At 35.6% G+C, this 23,758-nt stretch overlaps 1 long non-coding RNA gene across 1 annotated transcript; it reads left to right on the top strand.

Annotated features, from left to right (window-relative positions):
* The first annotated feature begins 910 nt into the window (after positions 1-910).
* LOC128778350 (uncharacterized) lies at positions 911-23,612 on the top strand. The gene is made up of 3 exons (XR_008423948.1): positions 911-1,073; positions 22,169-22,235; positions 23,553-23,612. It is a non-coding gene; the product is annotated as an uncharacterized LOC128778350 (long non-coding RNA).
* The last annotated feature ends 146 nt before the right edge of the window (positions 23,613-23,758 follow it).

Below are 23,758 nucleotides of genomic sequence, written 5' to 3'. Positions count from 1 at the left end.
ACAAAAACTGTTTTTTTTTTCCTTCCTGTTAACCTGTCTTATGAAAACTTAATTCTTTTTTTAATGTTTATTTATTTTTGAGGGGGTGAGGGAGGGGCGGAGAGCTGGAAGAACAAAGGACCTGAAGCCCTCTGTGCACTGACAGCAGGGAGCCCTAAGCAGAGATAGAATTCAGGAACCATGGGATCATGAGGCGAGCTGAAGTCAGTTGCCTAACCAGTTGAACCATCCAGGCGCCCCTTATATAAATTTACTTCTTAGTCCAGCTAGAAGACCTTGAAGGATAGAGAAATGAATTTTCATTTCCTGTAAGTGTTTACATTCGGGAACATCATTTAAAAAATTATGCTTTGATAATCCTGCTAGCTAGTCAATAGATTTTTAAGAAATTCAGTCAAGTGAAATAAAAAGTATCTCATAATGTAAATAAAATAACATGTGTACTTGGAAATTAAACTTTTGAAAGTCTATTTTGTACCTAATGTTCCGTGGGTTTCTTCGGTTTGTGTGAGTGAATGCGTGTGCAGATTATTAAGTATATATACAGAAAAAGTCAATTGTATGATTCACTGAATTGTAGAAAAAAGACAAATTAAGATATTTTGAATAAGTACATTTGTTTTCTTGTTGTCAAGAAAACAAACAATATTATTAGAAGGTCACCATGTGACTAATCAAGATTGGGGAAATTACCTTTGAATACAAGTCACAGAAGTGTCCTTGACCCGCATTTCAATAAGAATTGCTTTAATAGTTTACTCAGATTTTATATTCATGGTTATTACTTTTTATGCACAGAGTGCTGCTTGGGATGTGGAGAACGTATAACATACTATTTATGGTGACAAGAGACCAATGGAGAGCATATATTTATAATGCTGATTTTTTTTTTTTAATATAGAAAGTCTTTATGCAGAGAGTGACGCCCAGGGATGGGAACTTAAATCATAAAGGAAAAAGAGAGGAAGATCATGGACAAAGACTCCCTGGATAGAAGGATAGCCATGAAACCAACACAGATTTCTCTGACAGAAATACGAAAACAAGTTTAGAACACCGGACATCAAGTCAAGGTAATGTGAGATTCCTGCGATTTGATGCTAGCCATAGACTGAGTGATAATAAACCTGAAGGGAAATAAGTAAGTAAATAAATATAAATAAATAGTTTTGACTGTGAATTAGTTTCAATGTTTAAGAATAAAACATTTCTTTAAAGCAAGAAAGAGGAAAAAAGATGAGGCTCAGAAATGGATTTTCCAATTGGAAAAGGAACTGTAGGCAATGTAACACAGTGTTTTTTATCTTTGCATTGTTGTTGTTTTCTTAATGAGGATAGCACTATGGTGACCTGCCACATATTAAAAAAATGCATACTTCAAAGGTAATATGAATGAAAATAATCTGAATATATGCTTATCAAATTAACATTAAAAATAATCAAAGAAGAATATTCAAGGTAGAAAATCTCAAGTGTCAATTCCTCCCCATCCATCTCCCTAGAAGTAAGTAGTTACAACTCTTTTTACTGTGTTTCCTTTAAAAAAATATTTAATGCTAATTTATTATTCAGAGAGAGAGAGAGACAGAGACAGAGTGTGAGAGGAGGGAGGGTCAGAGAGAGAGGGAGACAGAATCCAAAGCAGGCTCCGGGCTCTGAGCACAGAGACTGACGCAGGGCTTGAACTCAAGAACCGCAAGATCATGACCTGAGCTGAAGTCGGACCAGACTTTTAACCGACTGAGCCCTCCAGGCACCCCTTACTGTGTTTCTCATATACCCCCTCATAATTTTAAGTTGTATGCTTATACTGCAATAATGATTAATCATTTTCAAGCACCCATTGATTTCCTATTGTGGGAAGGGAGGATTTATTTCTTTTATCATGTCATACCCTTTTCCTTCTCCTTACATCTTCAGTTGTCATTAAATCAGCACTGGGTTAAATCAATATGCAGGGCTTGTGTTATTTTGGTTTTAGGGATACGAATTTGGGCTGCTCAGTGTACTATCATTACATTGCCTTTAGGTACAACTTTTTATTTTCAGTTTTTGTGTATAGAGTGACTGATAGTTTTGCTGTATTTCCAAACTAACTCTCTCCACACCCTCCTCAAGCTCTCAGTCAAATTTCCACACAAACATGTCAGACAACCTGAGATTTCCGTTTGTTTCAGGAGACTACGCTGTTAATGACACAGTCTCTCTGCTTCCTGCTGAGGAAGCTGCTGGGAGAGAAATGCAGGCCATAGTATACCATGGATGTTCTTACCTTCCCTGCTCTACTGAGTATCTTCCTTTGAAGATGCTCTATGTTCCTCTGCCTTCCTTTTATTCCTTCATTCAATTACCTTAACTTCCTGGTGCCTGGGAGCGTCTTGGGGATTTTTTTGCATACTTTGTTTTTGTTTTCTTTTGCTTGCTTGTTTGTTGAAATATCCATGCCTAAAAATGTGGTCATTTGTTTTCCAATTTGTCTGATCATTTGCTTAAGCATAGGATCCTAGATTAAAAATTATTTACCTGGGATAGTATGATAATCGGATTCCTTTGAATTGAAAGCCTACCTCTGCCTCATGCTACTATGTATCTTCCTTTCCCTACTGTTCTTTCATGTTCCACCCAAATGTCCATCAAGTGATGAATGGATAAATAAAATATGGTATATCCAGTAACATTAGTTACTTTACTCTTTCATTAGTGCTTTACTCTTTCTGTGTCCTTTTACTCTTTCTTCTTTGCTCGGTATCTCTGCTAATTGTTTAAATCAGTGGTTGCAGAGTGTTGACAATTGGCAAGATCAGCACACCTCAATGGCTTATCTTGCCCAATTTAAGTGATCATTAGCGATAACTTAAGAGTATTTGTTTCTACTTGACGTATGAATAAGAGACAGTTGTACCATAGTGCCATTTATGCCACACCCACTAGGATGACTGTAATCCAAAACAGATAACAAAATATTGTGAGAATGTGAGAAACTGGGAACCCTCTTACTTTAGAAAAGTCTGGCAGTTTCTTAGAAGGTGAAACATTGGATTGCCCTATGACCTCCACAATTTTTATTCTAGGTATATACCTGATACATACAAACATTCATACATAAAATTCATAGTAGCATTATTCATTAAAAAAACAATGGAAACAAACAAACATCCATGAACTGATGAATAAATAAAATAATATATTTTAATACAGTGGAATATGGTTTGTCACTAAAAAGTAATGAAATCCTGATACATAGAAGGAGATGAATGAACATTGAAAACATGATAAATAAAAGGAGTCAGTCACAAAAGACAGACATATTGTATGATTTTATTTATATGAAATATCCAAATTGGCAAATCTATACAGATAGAAAGGATACTGCTGATTGCCTAAGCCTGGGGCATGGTGTAGAAGGATATGGTATGACTACTAATTGGTATAGAGCTTCCCCTTTGGAATAATGAAAATATCCTAAAATAGTTTGTGGTGATGATTGTACAAACCTGTCAAAATACTAAAACAAAACAAAACAAAACAAAAAACATTTCATTATACACCTTGAGTAGCTGAATTATATGGTATGTGAATTACATTTCAAAACATATGTACACAAAGTGTAGAGCAGCCTTATTCACAAAGTCAAAAAATGGAAAGAAACCAAATGCCCATCTGTGTGTATGTGTGTGTGTGTGTGTGTGTGTGTGTGTGTGTGTGTGTGTATGTTTATATATATCCAGTAAATATATATCCAGTAAATGGATATAGCATATAACAATACATCACACATATACAACACATATTATACATATAAACACATGTAACATATATAAAACAACTAGGATATGGGATATGTATGTATCCATGTATCTATCTGTCTATAATAATTGGTATGTGGTTTAATTAAATACATCTAAAATCATTGTTAATTATTATTCATTTGTGATATACCCAAAAATACTTGGAAATAGCTTTGTATAATATTGATTGCATCACCTTTTCTTAATTTATTCATTATTTTACCTCGGATAAAAGTCAGTTAGTGTATCAGAAATGACCTATTTGTTGTATTTGTGTATAAGAAGCCAAATTAATAAGCTCACTTTTATACTCAAACGTATGCCAGAGCTGACCTTTCCTTCTGTGTTGCCAATTTAAGCAAAAAAATATCCTTTTATTACTGGAATTCTGTGCGGTAATTGGAGCAAACTTCTCACCTTGATTCTACCTAGAAATGATCTGTCACTGTATCTTCACACTGTGAACGCCGTGATGAAAGGGACTCTCATGAACCACTATGCAGCAATTTTTACATTTAAATAATTTATAAAAATGCCAGTGGCCTTCGATTCCAAAATGTAGTTTGTCAGTACCACAAAACAGTTACGATTTGCTGAAAGATAATGAGCAGTGGGAGCATTTGAGAAAGTTTTAGATTAGCATAATTAAAATAACTTTAGTCAAAGTCCGGTTAGAATTTTAAAACATTGATCTGCGAACTTGACTGCACTATGGTCATAGTGTTTGCACCATTGAATGTAGATTGACATAACTCTGGTATTTCACTGTAATAATTGTGAGCTACATTCTTTCATAAATCATAGGAGCACCTGTTTCCTCTTTCTATCTATAAAGAAAACAGATTAATTAGTTTTAACCAATTGAACAACAGCTATTTCTGTTTCTCAGAAACTTAGAAATTGGGTTTGTTTCTCAGGGTAAAATGAGGCATTGTGAATCGCTAGGGTCATGATGAATTGGCAATGATATACCCTGCACAATGGAAAAGGGCTTCTTTGCTTCTGAATGTCCTTAAGGTGGTGTGTAAATAACTCAGCTAGCTATTTTGTAAGGTCGGGTGGAGAACGTATATATTCGTTCATTTTGATTCTTTAGTGTAAAATTTACTGTAAATGTACACGAGCATGATCTTTCATATAATTTCATAACAGCTATGAGAATACAAATGGTCCTAATCTGCTTGTAAAATTAATTTTAAACATGTGGGAGGGGAGATTTATGGGCTGAATTGTGCCACCACCAGAACTCATATGTTGAAACTTTAACCTCCAATACCCCAGAATATGATTGTATTCGAAGAAAGGGCCTGTTAAGAGGTGATTAAGCTAAAATGAGGCCCTTTGGGTGGGCCATAATTCAATGTGACCGAAGTCTTTATAGGAAGAGAATATTAGGACCCACACAGGGACTACAAGGATATACGCACGAAGAAAGTACGAAGACGTGGTGAGAAGGTGGCTATGTGCAAGCCAAGAAGAGAGACCTTAAATCAAATCTATCAACACCTTGATCTTGGACTTCAAGCCTCCAGACTGTGAGGGAAAAAATGTCTGCTGTTAAAGCAACCTTAGTTATGGTATTTCATTATGGATACCCCAGGAAACTAATATAGGAGATGCTTGCCAAGCCATCACAACACGGTTTTGCCAGGTTTACATAACTACTCATTAATTCATTTACCTGTGTGTAAGACAGGATGGTGTTCGAATTCCTTTACAAACTCTCATCATCTACCTTCTTTGTTTAAGGTGTCGTCGGCTGACACAACGTCTATTCCCACTCCTTTCTAAGATCACTCTCGCATTATTGAGAATGGAAGATTAAAATCTATGTTTAGAGACTTGCATGTAGCCAGAGGACGGGGTAAAATTCAGACTCTCTTCTTGATGCAGTTGGGCGAAATTCAGAAGGCAGGACAGAGAAGGCGACGTTTCAGTAGCAGTGCCAATTTATAGGTAATCTTTAGTGGATTATTCTGCATTGCATCTGGCAGAATCTCCTAGTTCAATCACCACCTGCATGAGTGTGGTGGCTCTGTGTAGACAGCAGTGTTATCACTGACAATAGCAGTTTTGTGCCCCAGGTCAATGGCAGCAGCGATGTGTTGTTACAGACAATGGACCTAACCTCCATTTCTTTAGCTCACTAATGATTTGGCAAGCAAGCAATTCCCTATGTTCAATCAGTTTCAACTTGAAATACTCAGAATTATTTGTTTCCTATGTGGAATGCTGAATTTGCTATGTGATTTTCTGTTTATGTAAAATGGATTTTTACCAGCAAAGAATTGAAGGAACCCTACGAAAGTATCTTAACATAATCAGGCTGGATTGGGAGAAGGCAAAAAATATTTCAGCAGCTTCTACCAGATACATTGAACCTTCCCTGAACAGATGATTGATTGCCTCCTGGATTTCTATGATATTAAACATGTAACATGTTTTCTGAGTCAGTGCCAGCATAGAGAAAATGAATGAACTAGGTTAAGGTGTAAAAAGAAAAAGGTCCTGAGTGGCTCAGTCAGTTAAGCATCCAACCCTTGACTGGTTCAGGTCATGATTTCAACGTTCGTGAGTTCAAGCTCCATGTCAGGCTCTGTGCTAACAGTGTGAAGCCTTCTTGGGATTCTCTCTCTCTCTCCTTCTCTCTGTCCCTCCCCTGCTGGTGCTCACTCTCTCTCTCTCTTTCTCTCTCTCTCTCTCTCTCTCTCGCTGTCAAAATAAATAAACTTAAAAAATCGTTAATTAATAAAAATAAAAAGAAATAGAGATGGACAATGGATAATGTATTCAATAATAAAAGTAACACTGACATCGGTTCTAGAGGTATCTATCATAAAGACAATGGGTGGGCCTTCTGGCAAACCCAACAGGAGAGATGCAGTACATATCCCAGTGTTTAGGAGCAAGGGAATTCTACCTACAACTGAGAAGTCAACCCCATCCAAGCAATGCTCCTGGAATGGTACCACATCCTGGTGAAAAGCTGAGTGCTAAACCATGTACCATCAAGAGACCATGTAGCCTAAATTTTCCATCAGAAGGCAATTATTATCAAGCCACCAAAATTGGAAAGCGCCTGTATTTAGTGAAAACTAAATAGTGCCCCATCAGTAATGAGGAGAAATCCTTCTGGTGGCCAAAACTTATTGAGGTGTACTTTTTCATTTACACTGGGTGGAAGAGAAGTTTAATGAATTAAAAGTGTGCATGAGTTCATAAGCTGTGTCCCAGGCCATGTTAGTTGGTCAGATGCCTGGGAAGTAGCAATTTTGGAAATCTGATGACAAGGAGTTCTAGAGAATAGGCATGTGGGTGGTTTAATAGGCATAGGCACAAAATGTGAGAATGTCTGCATCATATGTTACTGTCCATCAGAGATCATCATTTGTATAAGAGGTAATAAACAACACAGTGGAAAGGATGACTCAGCCAGTAGATTAATAGAAATCAGCTTCTATCCTCAGACACATCATTGCTTTCACAAAGCAGTATGGAATAGTTAGAGGCTCTAAATGGACTAATGGCATGGGTTACCTCCTCACAAGTATTTCCTAGCTACTTCTACAGCTGAATATCTGATCTATCTGCAACAGAAGCTGAGCTCCTGATATAGAATCCTTTAAGCCACTTAGCTTAGCTAAGCCAACCCTCCAGGGGATGGAATGTCAAGGACCATACCTGACCTTCTTTTTCTTTAATTTTTTTTTAATGTTTGTTGATTTTTGAGAGAGGGAGAGAGAGAGAGTGCAAGCAGGGGAGGGGCAGAGAGAGAAGGAGACAGAGGTTCTGAATCACTCTCCAGGCTCTGTGATGACAGCAAAGAGCCCGATGTGGGGCTCGAACCCATGAAATGGGAGATTATGACCTGAGCAAAAGTCAGATGCTTAACCAACTGAGCCACCTGGGCACCCCAGTACCTGGCCTTCTAAATTAAAACTTTATTAGTAAGCATCCCAGAGAACTGGATTGAAGAGGCAGAAAACCAAACATGGGAACAAGTCACAGAACAAAATAATTCACAAACAAAATGAGCAGTAAGATAAATTTTGCAAACAGCACTAGAAAACTCAATTGCATGAGTGACTGGTAAATTCAATAAATATTTATATTTCATATATATAAAATCTCAGAAATGAAAAGAAAGTTTCATTTTTATAATAAGAGTAAACCTTTATTTACAAGAGGAGCTGGCAGTATAAAGGGTCAATTAAAGGGGTTGTTGTGAAAAATAAATACTTTCTAATTATTTCAGTCAATAAGAGGGAAAATCCATTGAATAAATAATAAGAAAAATATTAACCTAGAATTAAGATGATAATCCAGAATGGAAACCAAAGCAATAAAGAGAGGAAAACTGAATAAAATAGACTTTAAGAATATCCAAAATATCTTGAAAAGAAGCAAGGTATTGTTTATAAGGAGTTCCAGAAGAAACAAGTAAACAAAATGAGAAATGCAAAGTATTTGATAAGAAAAATATTAACCTAGGAGGAAGTAGCCAAAAAGCTATGGTATGAAAAAAAGAAATTAAACATGCTAAGTCTAAATGAATACTGATATAAAAACAAAACAATACACTCCATTTGAATGCAAAAGCATGAAGATACATAAGACATAGTAACAATCAGATACATTAAGTACTTAAATTTTATAGAGATATTGATTAAAGGACACAATGAACAGGACTATTTAAACTTACAGACACCTAAAATGATAGTCCTAAAATTATAAAGCAAAGAGTGATGAAATTACAAGCAAATACACAATTAAATTGGCAGATTTTAAAACATCTATCTGAGTAACATATATATCAAGAAGTCAAAAAATTAAGATATATATAGATCTTTCACAAGTAACAAGAAAAATACAAAATTTAAAAATTGACTATGTACTCTGCTATAAGAGAATTCTTTTTCTATCACATTTTTATTTAAATTCTACTTAGTTAACATATAGTGTAATATTGTTTTCAGAAGTAGAAGTTAGTAATTCGTCACTTACATAGAATACCCAGTGCTCAACACAAATGCCCTCTATAATGCCCATCACTCAGCCCATCCCCTGCCCACTTCCCTCCATCTACCCTCAGTATGTTCTCTATAGTTAAGAGTCTCTTATGGTTTGTATGTTTGTTTCTCTCTCTCTCTCTCTTTTTCCCTTCCCCTATGTTCATCAGTTTTGTTTCTTAAATTCCACATATAAGTAAAATAATATAGTGTTTGTCTTTCTGTGACCTATTTCACTTAGCATAATACACTCTAGCTCCATCCATATCATTGGAAATGACAAGATTTCATTCTTTTTGATGGCTGAGTAATACAAAAATATGATATATTAATACTTACTAATATATATAATACATATATGAAACATTATATTAATATATATTACATTAATATTAATATGTGATAGATATATATTTATCTCTCTCTATATATAGATATACATACCACATATTCTTTATCCATTCATGTAAACATCAGGGTTCTGATGTAAACATTAGGATGCATATGTCTCTACAAATTAGTATTTTTGTATCCTTTGTGTAAATACCTAGTAGTACAATTTCTGGGTCATAGTGTAGTTCAATTTTTAACTGTTTGAGACACCTTCATACTGTTTTCCAGAGTGACTGCACCAGTTTGCATTCTCACTAACAGTGTAAGAGAGTTCCCCTTTCTCCACATCCTTGCCAACATCTGTGGTTTCTTGTTTTGTTAATTTTAGCCATTTTGGCAGGTATGACATGGTATCTCGTTGAGGTTTGGATTTGTATTTTCCTGATGGTGAGTGATGTGAGCATCTTTTCATGACTCTGTTAGCCATCTATATGTCTTCTTTGGAAAAGTGTCTGTTCGTGTCTTCTGCCCATTTCTTAACTGGATTAGTTATTTGGGGGGAGTTGAATTTGATAAGTTCTTTATTGATTTGAGATGTTAACCCTTTATCAGGGAATTCTTGAGATATCGTAAGAAATACATAAAATATAGCCTCTATTGTTGGAATTCATAAAATTAGAAATTAACAACAAAAACACATACACAGTCGCAAGTACATGAAACTTATTGTTGGAAATGAAACAACTTCTAATCAATGATGGAAATAGGAAATAATAAAAATAATGAATGAAGCTGATACCAACATGCAGAATTTTAAGTAGACATAGTAACACTTGAAATTATAAACTCAGAATTTAAACACCACATAAAGGTAACATGTGCTGAGTATTGGCAAGAAAAGAAATTGAGACACCAGGAAAAGAGATTGAGGAATGGTTAATGGAGTAAGAGGAAAGGAAAAAAAAAAAGAAAAGAAAAGCATTAGATGTCAAAAAAGCATGTGCTTTCCATTGAACTGACATAGAATTGAAAGGAGGGGACTTCCTTATAATATCTAAAATTCTGATTCAGGTACAACTTCACATCTTTCCTATTCTTTTTTACTTGGGAATTTTTATAAATGATTTACTTTTACTTCTAGGCACTTAAGAATAACAATGTCAATAGTAGATATCGACAAGGCGATTCAGTCCATTCTGAGAGAGATACGTGGATGTCTACTCTATGTTGTAAGCTTCCAGATGCTGGAAATTATAGCTTGTATAAAATATAAAGTATTCTTGAATTTTATTTCTTTTGGTACGTCTCCTTCTGAACGCTAGCATCAGCCAATAAAATTGTATTCTTAATACTTTTTGCTTTACTTATAACCGTTAAAATTCACTTCAAATTCCATTCCAAGATATCTCTTATTTCTGATATCTTGCCATCTGTGCTATATCTGATGATTTTAAAAGCTACTCTCAAAAAACTAGAGTTTTATACTGTTTCTCCAACACTAACCTTGATTTCTTCCAACCAACACAAATCAACTTAACATAAAATGAATTCATCTTCTTGGTCCTTGGTACTTCTCACTAAGTTTGCATAATACGTATGAACAGAAATCAGAAAGCTTTCCTTTATATAAATAATGGTGTAATACGTAGTTTTTCTGAAGACATAGTCAACAAATGCAAAATTCCAGAAAGTTTTGAAAGACTATTTGATGTTCATTTTATAGGTAATAGTATGGCCGTATTATATTAGTTTAATGGTTCCAGTAATCTTTTCAGTAGTATGATCTACAATATAAGAAGTGAACTAATAATAATTACAAAATAGTATTATAAAATTTGCTATTTATAGAACTTCTCTTGGCAAGGTTGGTACAATTTAGTTTATCTATGTCAAAAAATAACAAATTCTCAATTATTTGGTCAGTTGTGTATATCCATGTGCAGAAAACTTTACCTGATTATATATATAAGTCACAGGTAAATTTTGATCACCTGCAAACTTACCTGGTTCACCGCTGCCTCCAAGTTAGAAATGCAACAAACAGCACCAGCAGGTGCATCAACAAACTTAATTAACATTTCCATTACTTGCAGCTGCTCATTACAAAGCTGCTTTCTATAGTTGATCCAGTCTGTAATTTATCACAAAACAGACAAACTCCATAACTGCGTACTAGCGACTTGAGAAAGTTCTATATAAAATACTAGTAAGTCTGGTAGTTCCCATTTACCTAAATTTAATTCAGGTTTTTTGTTCAAATGCCAAATCTTGATAAAGGACTTTAGTGATAACTGTATCTAAAATCCCATTGTTTTGGATAAAAAAAATATATTAAACAATTATCCACCTTATTTGGTTTCCTTTTCAACAAATCCCTTGAATGACCTTACATTATATCATATAATATATATTTGTTTATTATCTGTGTTCTTCACTACAATGAAAGCTCGCTTATGGAAACAGGGTTTTCTCTGCTTTGTAAACTACTCTATTTTCTGTATCACGAAAGTGACTGATGCTTAATAGGGGCTCCACAAATATCTGTTGAATGAACAAATAAAAGAGCCACTGTAGAGAGAGAAAAGTCTGTCCACTAACCTTGGATGACTCTCTATGATATAAAAATCTTAATGTGTTTTGTTTTGTCATAGTCTAAAATGTAGAGATTATCCTTGGGAAAATAAGAAATACTTCCACAAAAGAGAAAGGATAAAGTCTGTTGAGAAAAAGAGCAGAACCTGACATTTAACTGAATAATAACAGAAAAAGAATTTGTGAAATGAGAAGATACACCATCTCTGGTAGAATTTATATACATTTAGGTATAGAATAGATAGCATATTCATTATTAGACATGGAAATTCTTATTGTAAAGAATACATTCTAATGTTATTATATAAATAATAATGAAAATAATCAATTAACAGTAATTATATTGAAGAATGTTAAAATGACAAAGAACAGATGTATCAGGTATCAGACAGACCTGTACCTTGGCTCTATCAGTTTCCATTATTTTTTTTTTTTACATTTCATCTCATTTATGCACAAATCAACAACAAATATAATAAGGATGTTGAAACCATGAAATGGAGTCACAAAGAGCACTGGTAAAAGAGATTTATGACAATTGTCCCAAATCAATGTTCTCCTCCTATTGTTGGATACACATCTAACCTACATTACCCATTCTCTTTTACTTAGATACTCTGTAAGTTCTATTCTATTGAACTGCCAATTGAATGTCAGCCCACGTGATGAACTCCACTTCCAGATATGGTTCATGGCACTTCCCATACACTCTTTTCTTCTTCCATCTTGATGGAGAGAAAAGGACATGAGCCCTTGGAAGCCATATAGTAAGGATGGCAAGTTCTCTGACAGCCTGGATCCCTGAATGACCACATGGAAGAAGGCAGTTCTGCAGATCTTTTGACCCACTCATTACTAGAATAAGAGCAAGAAATACATTTAAAGTGTTTTTAGCCCACTTTACCTTTTCCCCCAGAAAAATAGTAAATTTTAACATAAATCATAAAAATATGATATACTGACTATAATAAATACTGGTCAGCTATGTTATTTTAGTGGCTGCTTTATGCCAGGACACGTTGCATTTTTTAAGTTGTCTAAGTAAATAGTGGGTCATTACTTACTTCATGGGCAGAGATGATATGAAAATCTTTGAAATGACAAAATCAATATCCAGATACAGTCAAAACTCCTGTATTTTAAAAGATATCATTATTTCATCCATAAAGTTTATGTTGAAAATGAAAAGTCCCATTGATATGTGGATTTCTAATAATTAGCTAGAATTAGGTTCACTTGTTAGTTAAATGATTTATTATTAGACAACAACTTCAGATTTCATGTCATTCAAGTTCCTGGTAGAACAAAATTTTACTTAATGTATTTAAAGCCACAGTAGAATAGATTTTTAAAAAAATGATACAACTAGTTAGTGTTGTAGGTATCTATTATAAACAATACACCACTATACATCTCACCTACTGACCTATAAAGATTTATACTAATTATAAGTTACTTTTATGATGGGAGGAAACTAAGAGATATTAACTCTGATTGCATTATTTAATCCCACCTTCTCATTCATTTATATGCTTGCTTTCTTCACATATATTTGGAGAATGTAAGAACCAAACTCCAAATTTCTTATTCTAAAGAATATAAATGAAAATAGTATTTGAGTAGAATAAAATTTATAAAAAAACAACAACTGCAAGGTTTACATAAAAACATACGGGTAGGAGGAAATAGGAATGAGGCAGCACTACATGACTTACTTATGTGTGTTTTTTTTTTTTTTAATGTTTACTTATTTTGAGAGAGAGAGAGCTTCCATGTGTTTGCATGTGCACGCATGCAAGTTGGAGACAGGCAGAGAGAAAAGGAAAGAAAATCCCAACTCAGCTCAGCACTGTCAGGGCAGAGTCCAACATGGGGTCAACTTCATGAGGCATGAGATCATGACTGACTAAGCTGAAATCAATAATCAGATATCTAACCAACTGAGCCACCCAGTCCCTGCAGGACTTACTTTTTAAATGAATTTTGGTTTCCTGAAAATAATCTGTCTTTATTTTTTTTCATTTATTTTAATTTATATCCAAGTTAGAATATAGTACAATAATGATTTCAGGAGTAGAATCCAGTGATTGATCAGCTACGTATAATACCCAGTGCTCATCCCAACAAGTGCCCTCCTCAATGCCCCTTGCCCATTTGGCCCATCATTCTACCCAAGACCCCTCCACCAACACTCAGTTTGGTCTTGTATTTAAGAGTCTTTTATGTTTTGCCCCCCCCTCCCTGTTTTTTGTATTATTTTTGCTTCCTTCCCCTTATGTTAATCTGTTTTGTATCTTAAATTCCACATATGAGTGAAGTCCTATGATATTTGTCTTTCTCTGACTAATTTCTCTTAGCATAATATACTCTAGTTCCATCCATGTTGTCACAAATGGCAAGATTTCATTCTTAATTGCCGAGTAATGTTCCATTGCATATATATACCACATCTTCTTTATCCATTTATCAGTCAATGGACATTTGAGCTCTTTCCATACTTTGGCTATTGTCGATAGCACTGCTATGGGTTGCATGTGCCCCTTCAAAACAGCACTCCCATATCCTTTAGATAAATGTCTAGTAGTGCAGTTGCTGGGATGTAGGGTAGTTTTATTTTCAATTTTTCGAGGAACCTCTGTATTGTTTCAGCATAGAGTGGCTGCATCAGTTTGCATTCCCACCAGCAATGCAAAAGGGTTCCTCTTTCTCCACATCCTCACCAACGTCTGTCATGCCTGAGTTGTTAATTTTAGCCATTCTGCCAGGTGTGAGGTGGTATCTCATTGTGGTTTTGATTTGTATTTTCCTGATGATGAGTGATGTTGAGCATCTTTTCATGTGTCTGTTAGCCATCTGGATGTCTTTTTTGGAAAAGTGTCTATTCAGGTCTTTTGCCCATTTCTTCACTGGGTCATTAATTTTTTTGGTGTTGAGTTTGATAAATTCTTTATAGATTTTGGATACTAATCCTTTTTCTGATGTCATTTGTAAATATCTTTTCCCATTCCATACGGGGCCATTTAGGTTTGCTGATTTTTTCCTTTACTGTGCATAAGCTTTTTATCTTGATGAGGTCCCAATAGTTCATTTTTGCTTTTGTTCCCCTTGCCTCCAGAGAAATGTAGAGTAAGACGTTTCTGCGGCTGAGGTCAAAGAGGTTTTTGCCTGCTTTCTCCTCTAGGATTTTGATGTATTCCTGCCTTATGTTTAGGTCTTTCATCCATTTTGAGTTTATTTTTGTGTGTGGTAAGGTCAAGAAAATAACTGTTTTTAATACCTATGAACATGAAACACTATACGTAATTTATTTTATGTTAGAATACTACATTCCTCCAAGTAAAGTCACCCTCAATCTTTTGCAAGGCTGTCAGATGGTGTTCTGTCTTTCAAATAGCTGTAAAGGCTCAAAGTCATAGGTTGATAACAAATTTGTCAATAAGCATTAGCGATAGCAAATACACTTAGAGCAAAATGAAATTGTGGATATTCAATTATAGAGCAATCAACTTTGTTGATTTGTTTTAATACCTGAAAGACAGCCCCAACTTTCACAGATTAACAACACACCATCTGTATCCAAGCTTGACACTAATTGCTAGTAAAACAAAAATGAAAGCTCATTTTCCAAAACTGCAAATTGCAACTTGTAATCAAATTCAAGATGGTCATTTTCTCAAAAATTTTCCATGATCCTGTAACTAAGGCAAACTAAAGACGTACCATTTTTTTTTTCCTTTGAGTTTTCTCCTTTAGCATTTTGGACTATAGTTGACAATAGATTTACTCTACAGCATTTTTATTTCAAACCCCAGTCATTTGTTTATGTGTATGTGTATACTGTAACTCTTCTAAATACAACAAGGAAGAATAAATATCTGTTCCTACTAATAGTGATTCCTAACTGTCCCCTTATTTCCATAAATTATCTTGAATTTCCATATGACTACTAAGATGGCAAAATGAACTATTACTTATTATATTTGAGTTACGAGGAGGCTGCATTTCATCAGAGTAGAAAAATATATGTTATAGTGTGAATAATCATTGAGTAAGAATAGACATATTATTTTAAAAATCATGTTTAAATAAAGGATTCATGGAGGAACCTAGCATAATAGAAAAAGGCTCAGCACCTGAATTTTCAGGTAGGTTTGGGATAGTAAAAACCATCTTCAGCCTGGGCTAGTGTTACCTTGGATAACAGTAATTATCTACTAAAGACTAAATAAAAGCAAAGCATAATTCACCTCTTAGAAGAAGAAAGAAATCTCATAGGGAGACTAGAAAGGGAGAATGCTGAAGTTCTAGGTCATTGGAATAAAAATTAATAAATGATGGAACTAGAGATTACTGGGAAAGAAAGAAGCCACGCACTCAGATTGGATGGAATATTATTGTGATATTACTTTCTAGATTCTCTACTTTCCATTTTCTAGGATGATTGAGGGGTCTTGAATCTTGATTTGGAAGGGTTCCAGGGCAGAAAATAGTTTATTGCACATTCCCTGGACTTTCTTATTTGATGAGATGACTGATTATAATTAAAGATTTATATCACTTACTTGATATCCATTTTAAAATGCAAATGAGCATGATAGTTAAAAAAGATTAACTTGCTGCAAATTAATTTGATCTACTTAAATTTCTAACAAGGCATAAATTAGAGATACAACACGTGTGATCTTTCAACTTACAATTATGAGAGGACTGGGCAGGCAAGTGATGGAGGTTGGAAGTGTAGAAAGTGTCCAGGGGGAGAAGAAACCTAAAAGAGTCACAGCAGAGAAAATCTGAAAGCAGCATGGTTCATAGTATCGTTTCAACGAAAAAGTAGGACACTAGTAATATAAGTGAGTAAACAACTCAAAATGGATTTGTTCTCTTGAAATTCTGACTAAATTGCAAATTGCACTCACAAAAATTAGGTGTTACCAAATTATTTCCTGTGACAAGTATAATGTGGAAGGGAGGTATTCTGTATGTCCAGGGAGCGTTTGTGTCAGTGAGAAGGTAATGATCATTTATTGGATGGTTTGTTGCTGCCTTTATCACAGCCTTCCATTATGAGACTTCAAATGGTCTTGCATATAATCTAAATTGAGTATTAATTATGTTAAATGTATATTAGGGAGGAAAGATCTAGCATGAATCAGAATTGCATCAATTCTTAATATTTAGAAGAGTTCAAACAGACCTGTGAACTGAGTGGGACTTGAAATTTCAATGTTGTTCAAAAACTGAAGATTTTATTCAAGTAAAAGTTCTTCTAAAAATAACTATATAAAGCATGACAAGTTTTCCCAATAACAATTAGTTTTTGTATGAACTGAGAGGCATTTTGAATAGATTGTGCTATCTGGCAACTCAGTTTATCCCTGAGTTCCTTTCATTTTCATAGAGAGGAGAGGAGAGCAGAGGAGAGGAGAGGAGAGGAGAGGAGAGGAGAGGAGAGGAGAGGAGGGAAGGGAAGGGAAGGGAAGGGAAGGGAAGGGAAGGGAAGAGAGGAGAAGGGAAGGGAAAGGAGGAGAGGAGAAGAGAAGAGAGAGGAGAGGAGAGGAGAGGAGAGGAGAGGAGAAGAGAAGAGAAGAGAAGAGAAGAGAAGAGAAGAGAAGAGAAGAGAAGAGAAGAGAAAAGCAGGAGTGGTATTATACGTAAAAATATAGAGTTTTTTAAATACTTTTTTACTAAATTTTCTCTTATACTGTGTTACTTTGCTAGTTCCCCAGAAAAGATGTAATTTGAACAATAGTGAGTTAGGAAAACAACATTGTTCAAACAATACTGAAATATCTTCACATCTCTAAGGTTACAGTTCCTTGCAAAACAATGTAATAATACCTAGCAAGGGAAAATAGAGACACCTGAATTTAGGTGATGATAGAGTACCTATAACATGCCAAAGTGTTCACTGCACAAAGCTGAGATAGGTAAGGTAGAAATAAATACAGAAGAAAGGTATGTGGTAACTCACCAGATGTATAAATGAATCTATCAGAAATATCTAAGTATTTCTCAGAAATGCTATAAGATTTTTATCATAAATACTAAGAGGAGGACCCTGAAACAGATTTCATGGTGGGAAGGTCGCACTCAAGTCTTCACCAAGATGGTGGTACAATAAACCCCACCCTCTATCTCCCACAAAGATCAACAGTTCCAAATTTATCCATGAACAAAAATAGCTTTGAGAGAGTCTGGTGTCCACTTAAAAACCTTTAGCAACGCAGCAGCACAAAATAACCCAAGCAGAACTGCCCAAAAAGAGAAAAAAGACAACTTTAGTTTGCTTACATCATCCCACGTCCTAAGAGGGAACTCCCCAGCTAGAAAGAGTTCCTTTCCTTGCAGGGAAAGGAAGAACAACGGTGTGAGGGACTAGCATCCCCAGCCTTTGGAAACACTGCTCAAAGGCCCCACTTCGATCTTACTCTACCCAGACTGGCCAAACTGTGTGTGTATCTACAGCTAGCACCTGCCACTACTCAGGCCCCTGGGGCAACTTCCCAGTCACATGTGCACACCTGACTGGCCCTGGCCATCACTGCTGCCCACCCTGGTTCCTAGCTGCTGGACATCTAGATGCTGCTGAGACGTGCATCGGCCCATGGAGGCACTAGGGATTCACCACAGTGCTGATCACACACAGTTGCTGATGGCTGTGGAAGCCAGCAGCCTGATGCCACCTTCGGCCCGGTGCCAGCACGTGCCCATGCAGGTGGTATCCTGCAGCTACAGACCCGGGGTCATAACACCCTCCACCATGTGCCCACATGCTGATCAAAGTCTTTCCATATGAAGTCAGTCCAAAAGGTATAGAAGAGGTGTCTCCTTCTTTACATATACAGACACTTATGCTTGGTTACAGCGATTATGAAGAATCAGGGAAACGAGACTCGGCAAAAGGAGTATAATAAATTTCCAGTAACTGGCCTCCAAAATTTGGAGATCCAGGAATTACCTGACAAAAATTCAAAGTAATTGTTCTAAATACACTCAATGATCTCCTTTCTGTGTGTACATACCAAAGAAACGAAATCAGAATTTTGCAGATATAACTTCACTCCCATGTTCATTGCAACATCCCTCACAACATCAAGATAAGGACATGTAGTAATCGTCCTTCAATGGGTGAATGGATAAAGAAGTTGTGTGTGTGTGTGTGTGTGTGTGTGTGTGTGTGTGTGTGTGTATACACTGGAGTATTATTCAGTCATGAGAAAGAAGGGACTCCTAGCATTTGCAACAACATGGGTGGCTTTAGACTTTGAGGGCATTATGCTAAACGAAATAAGTCACAGAAAGACAAATACTGTATGATATCACTTACATGTAGAGTCTCTCAATGCCAACCTCATACAAAGAGGGAGTGGAGTAGTGGTTACCAGGGGCTTTGGGAAAAGGAGAGACGGTGGTCAAAGAGTGAAACTTTACAATGGGTTTCAGAAAAAGAACCAGAGGATCTATTACATTAAAGTCATGAGACTTAGTCTCATTCTAAGGCAAAATCTTTTTTTTTTTTTTTAAATGTTTTATTTATTTTTGAGACAGAGAGAATGTGTGTGTGGCACAGAGAGAGGGACACACAGAATCTGAAGCAGGCTCCAGGCTCTGAGCTGTCAACACAGAGCCCGACACAGGGCTCAAGCTCATGAACCGTGACCGTGAGGTCATGACCTGAGCGGAAGTCAGATGCTTAACTGAGCCACCCAGGCGCTCCTGTAAGGGACAATCTTAATGGTGAAATTATTTATTGATAGCAAATGTGCATTGCCTCTCTTCTGCAATTTTTTGGGTCAAGTGGAGTTGAAAATTTTTAGTTCCTATCCGTTATTATTATATAGCATCTTTATTACATGTGCCAATTTCTCCGTGGCTAGTTTCTGTTTTATGTAAGAAAAATAAAGTGATTGAAGAAAATAACTTCTGATATCCTTTATAATGCTTTATCATTTGTTTATAATTTAGAACAGTACAAACACTGAGGTCCATTTTAAGAATGGATTACATTTTTGTCTATAAACTATTAATCAGATTCCAATTCATGATGACTTTTCCAGAATTAAAACTTGTAGCGAAAGAAAATTCTGCTTCAATTACTTATGTCAGAGGCATACCGCAGAGAATGTATTTGTGTATATGGTAATGCAACCTGATGCATATTTTCAGTTATCTGTCAAATAATACGTTTATCAATGGGTTAAACAGCCTCATTGTCCCAAAGACAAAAACAACATGGATGATTAAGCAAATGAAACAGGATCATATGTTGAACTTGTCTGGAATTTTTCTAAGAAAGGGACAAAGGAAGTTTTCATTTCATGTAAAGAGGAAAATTCATCTTCAACACACATTTCCCAGACTAAACACTTTGCCTGACAAGAGATTAATTTATAAACACAAGAGATTAAATTATTCATTTGTATAATGTTTTGGGGAAATGCAGCTTGATAAATTAAACTCAATTATTTTTTGACAATACATTTTATTCTCTACTTCTCCAAATAGAATTGTCAAAATGGCATGCATTTCCCTAAGGAAAATTCAGAAATGGTCGTATATTTTTTAATTCTCATTTGGATCTGTTGTTCAATGGATGTACCTTTTCACCTAAAGCATGTCATAAATTTCAAATTAAAATAAATTAGGAATTTATGGATTTTTGTTGGCATAAATTAAATATCTAAGCATGTTTCAAAAATTCAATCAAGTATGTGATTTCTACGACCAGTGCTTACTATATTTCTCTTATTCATTTATTTGGTGCAGAAGATAATATCTAAGCTATTTAGAAACCATGGCTTTCTTTGTAATTTTGGGCATGGAATTTCAGAGTAGCCAAACATTGCAGTTACCTAAAATGTAAAGGACTCTAATAGCTGCAGATATCAAGGACATGTGTGTTCACAAAGATAGCACATTTAATAAAGCACACACTCATCATATCAGGGTCAGTTACTCTGACATCCATGTTGGTAATGGCATCACTAAAATTCTGTGGTAACATCTCTCCAAAGTTACCATTGAAGGCGATGGCTTAACACCACCGTGACACATCCCTGCCAGAGTGGTAGTCCCCGTGTTGACCTTGACAGGGTAGATCTTGAAAATCATTTAGCACCACCAAGTTACAAGCTAGTCACACGTGGGTTTACGCAAGCTAAACTTGACTTATAGCAAGAATCACACAATGAAATGCATTGCCACATAAATGAGGGAAAGTGGCTGGTGATGGCATAAATGTTTTATTTTAACAAGTTAATGTCATCGTGTAGGAATAGCTTTTGTGGTTGTTTTGTTTGTTTGTTTTTAAGTGGGCTTGATGCCCAATATGGGGCTTGATCTCATGACCCTGAGATCAAGAGTCACATTCTCTCCTGACTGGTACTCAACAGCAAGTGTTTTACCATACAGCACCTAATTCAAACTCAGTTTAAGATGTACAACATCTGACTTGTGAATTCTCAATTAAAAAAAAAAAAATGTTTGTAAGTATTTATTGTTTCCTTTTAACACGGCACCAATTCTGTGAGTCAGACAAAATTCAACCGTGTGACCCCCTAACCCAAGACCTTTGTTTTACTTTTTGCAGATTTTAAAAATAAAATCCAAACAACAAACAAACACACCAATACAATGTAGTTCCATCGATCCTATGATTTATCCAATGTGTATCCCTTTGTGACACATGTTGACAGGTTTTGCAGTCACTAGTTCATTAATATCAAAACTTGATTATTTTTAAATATTTGGGGAGTTTTCTAAAAAAATCCTTATTGTTTTTAATAAACAATATTAAAGATTAATATTAAAAGATTTAAAAGATTTAAAAAATCTTTAAAATAATTCTTTAAAACGTAAGTATATGAAAAACAGGAAAAACATAATGATTATTTTGTAGTGTCTTTTATAAAGAACTGGGAAGTAATTCTAAACTTTGAAAGGCTGGCTTGAAACCACAGGCGGAAAGATTGCCCCTGACAGTGACACTTTTAGATAAACCCATAATGGAGCTGAGAAAAGCTAAGCAACCACCTCAAGATCAGAGGGCTCCCAGGCCAGCAGGACTTGACATTAACCTGATTACAACTATTCACACATCTAAAGAGAGAATGTTACTCAGAAGGGGGCTCAGCTAAATACAGAAATACACAAAGAGAATTTTGTAGTATTAAATATTATATAAATATACTTAACCTCTTTCCAGAAGAGCGGGTGCTTAGATACTGATCACTGACTATATTATTACAAGTCCCAATTTAAAGGCTTTACCTAGTGTGAGGATAAATGCATTAGAGAACAAAATGAATATGTCTGGTTATTTGATGTGATGTGGCCGATGTCCATTTGGTCAGTTGGTGAGACCCAATCCCTGGAATCTTATTGAGGTCTGCTGCTAATGCATGAGCTGCTGGAACACAAATTTTGCTCTTCTTTGGCTTGTCGAAGGTCCAGCGGTCCCCCTGCTCATTTACCTTCACCCGATGTCCAGCAGTGATGAGCTACCTCTCTCCAGGTGGGTTGACCATCCTACACATTTCACCTAAAGAATCATAGGAACTGCGTCCACTGCTCTCACCTTTGCAAAGCCTCTTGTCAGCTTGCCTCCCAGCATCAGCTACCTTCCACCTCTCCCCACAGGGCAGGAACTGACAGCTGGATTACTTTTATACACATGGTACTGAGAGTGGCTAAGAAGTGCTACCTTCAACTCCCTTCTGCTGCCCCAGGTTGTTGCTGAAAACCCTACAGTGTTGTCTTCTCCATGACCCCTAACAGAAACGATGACAAATGACCCTTTTCTGTCTGTCTGCACCTATTATTTCTTCACATTGAACAAGACTTGGTTTAATGATCTCCCCTACCTCCGCCCACCATTTTCTTCCAAATATCTTTCAGCCTGGATAGAATGGGCAACCCACTGCCTTTAGAACATAAAATGATAACATTATGATCTAGACTAGTAAGGGTGGCTCTTGATATACAAAATAGGAGCTAACAGAGTTTAAAAATATATATATTTCATCTATGAAAGAATATTATATTCTATATCTTGGCAAAAATAAAAAAATAAAATTTTGTTTTTCTCTTCATTTCTACTAAAACAGTCTTTATGTCCTACCCTCTGGTTCGCAGGGAGATGATCAGATACGTAAAACGGCAGAAGAGAACACATTACATATTTAAAAAGCAGTACTTCCGTTTCATTGATGATTATTGATGCCTTTTATACTACATACTTACTATCTACACACGTTATTTTAAAACTCCACTTAACAATAAGTAACCTTATGAACAGGTTACTGTGTGAAATTTTCTGTGCAACGCAGAACACGTTAGTTCAGTTAATCTTTACTCTTTTGATCCCAGGTTTAGAGACCAGATGACTATGCCTTACATAAATCACCTCACCTTAGATTGAAGAACTTCTAAGTAGTGTGAAGCTGGTATTTAATGTCAATGAGTCTGTCTCCAGAGCTTGTGCTATTAGCCATTATTTTATGTATAGCATTTATATACATATTGATTCAACATGTATCCCTTAAGTATTACCTATGAAAAAACATTTTGCTAGATATGTGTGCTGAGATACCTCTAAAGTTAATTTAACAGACCTTCAAGGAGCTGTTAGTGTAAGGAGTAGTGATGAAACATATAAATAATACATTTCAGGCAACATATGAATAGTCCCCTAAGAGCTATAGATACATCACGAAATACATTTCTTTCTTCCTTCTTTTGCTTTATGTGTTCTTCCTTCTTCCACTTCCTAATATGTTTTACGTATGTGACCTGTGGAAAATCCATGATCCTTTTACTCTTCTATTTTCAGCAAAGAGAAAGCCAGAATGTCCTGCTCACACAATTGAAGATGTCAAGATCTTGTTTCCAGGTATGAATAAGTGATACCATTGACACCCTGTGGACGCATATTATTTCGAGAAAATGAACATTCACTACCCTCTGGTATTCTTTTCCTTTCAGTGACACTCAACCTGGGGATTGTTCATAATGTTTGCTGAAACTGTAAGGCAGAAT

The sequence above is a fragment of the Panthera pardus genome, unplaced genomic scaffold, assembly GCF_024362965.1.
Source record: "Panthera pardus isolate Hobbes unplaced genomic scaffold, ASM2436296v1 HiC_scaffold_2, whole genome shotgun sequence".
Lineage (NCBI taxonomy): Eukaryota > Metazoa > Chordata > Mammalia > Carnivora > Felidae > Panthera > Panthera pardus.
This window is presented reverse-complemented; position numbering and strand designations above follow the sequence as displayed.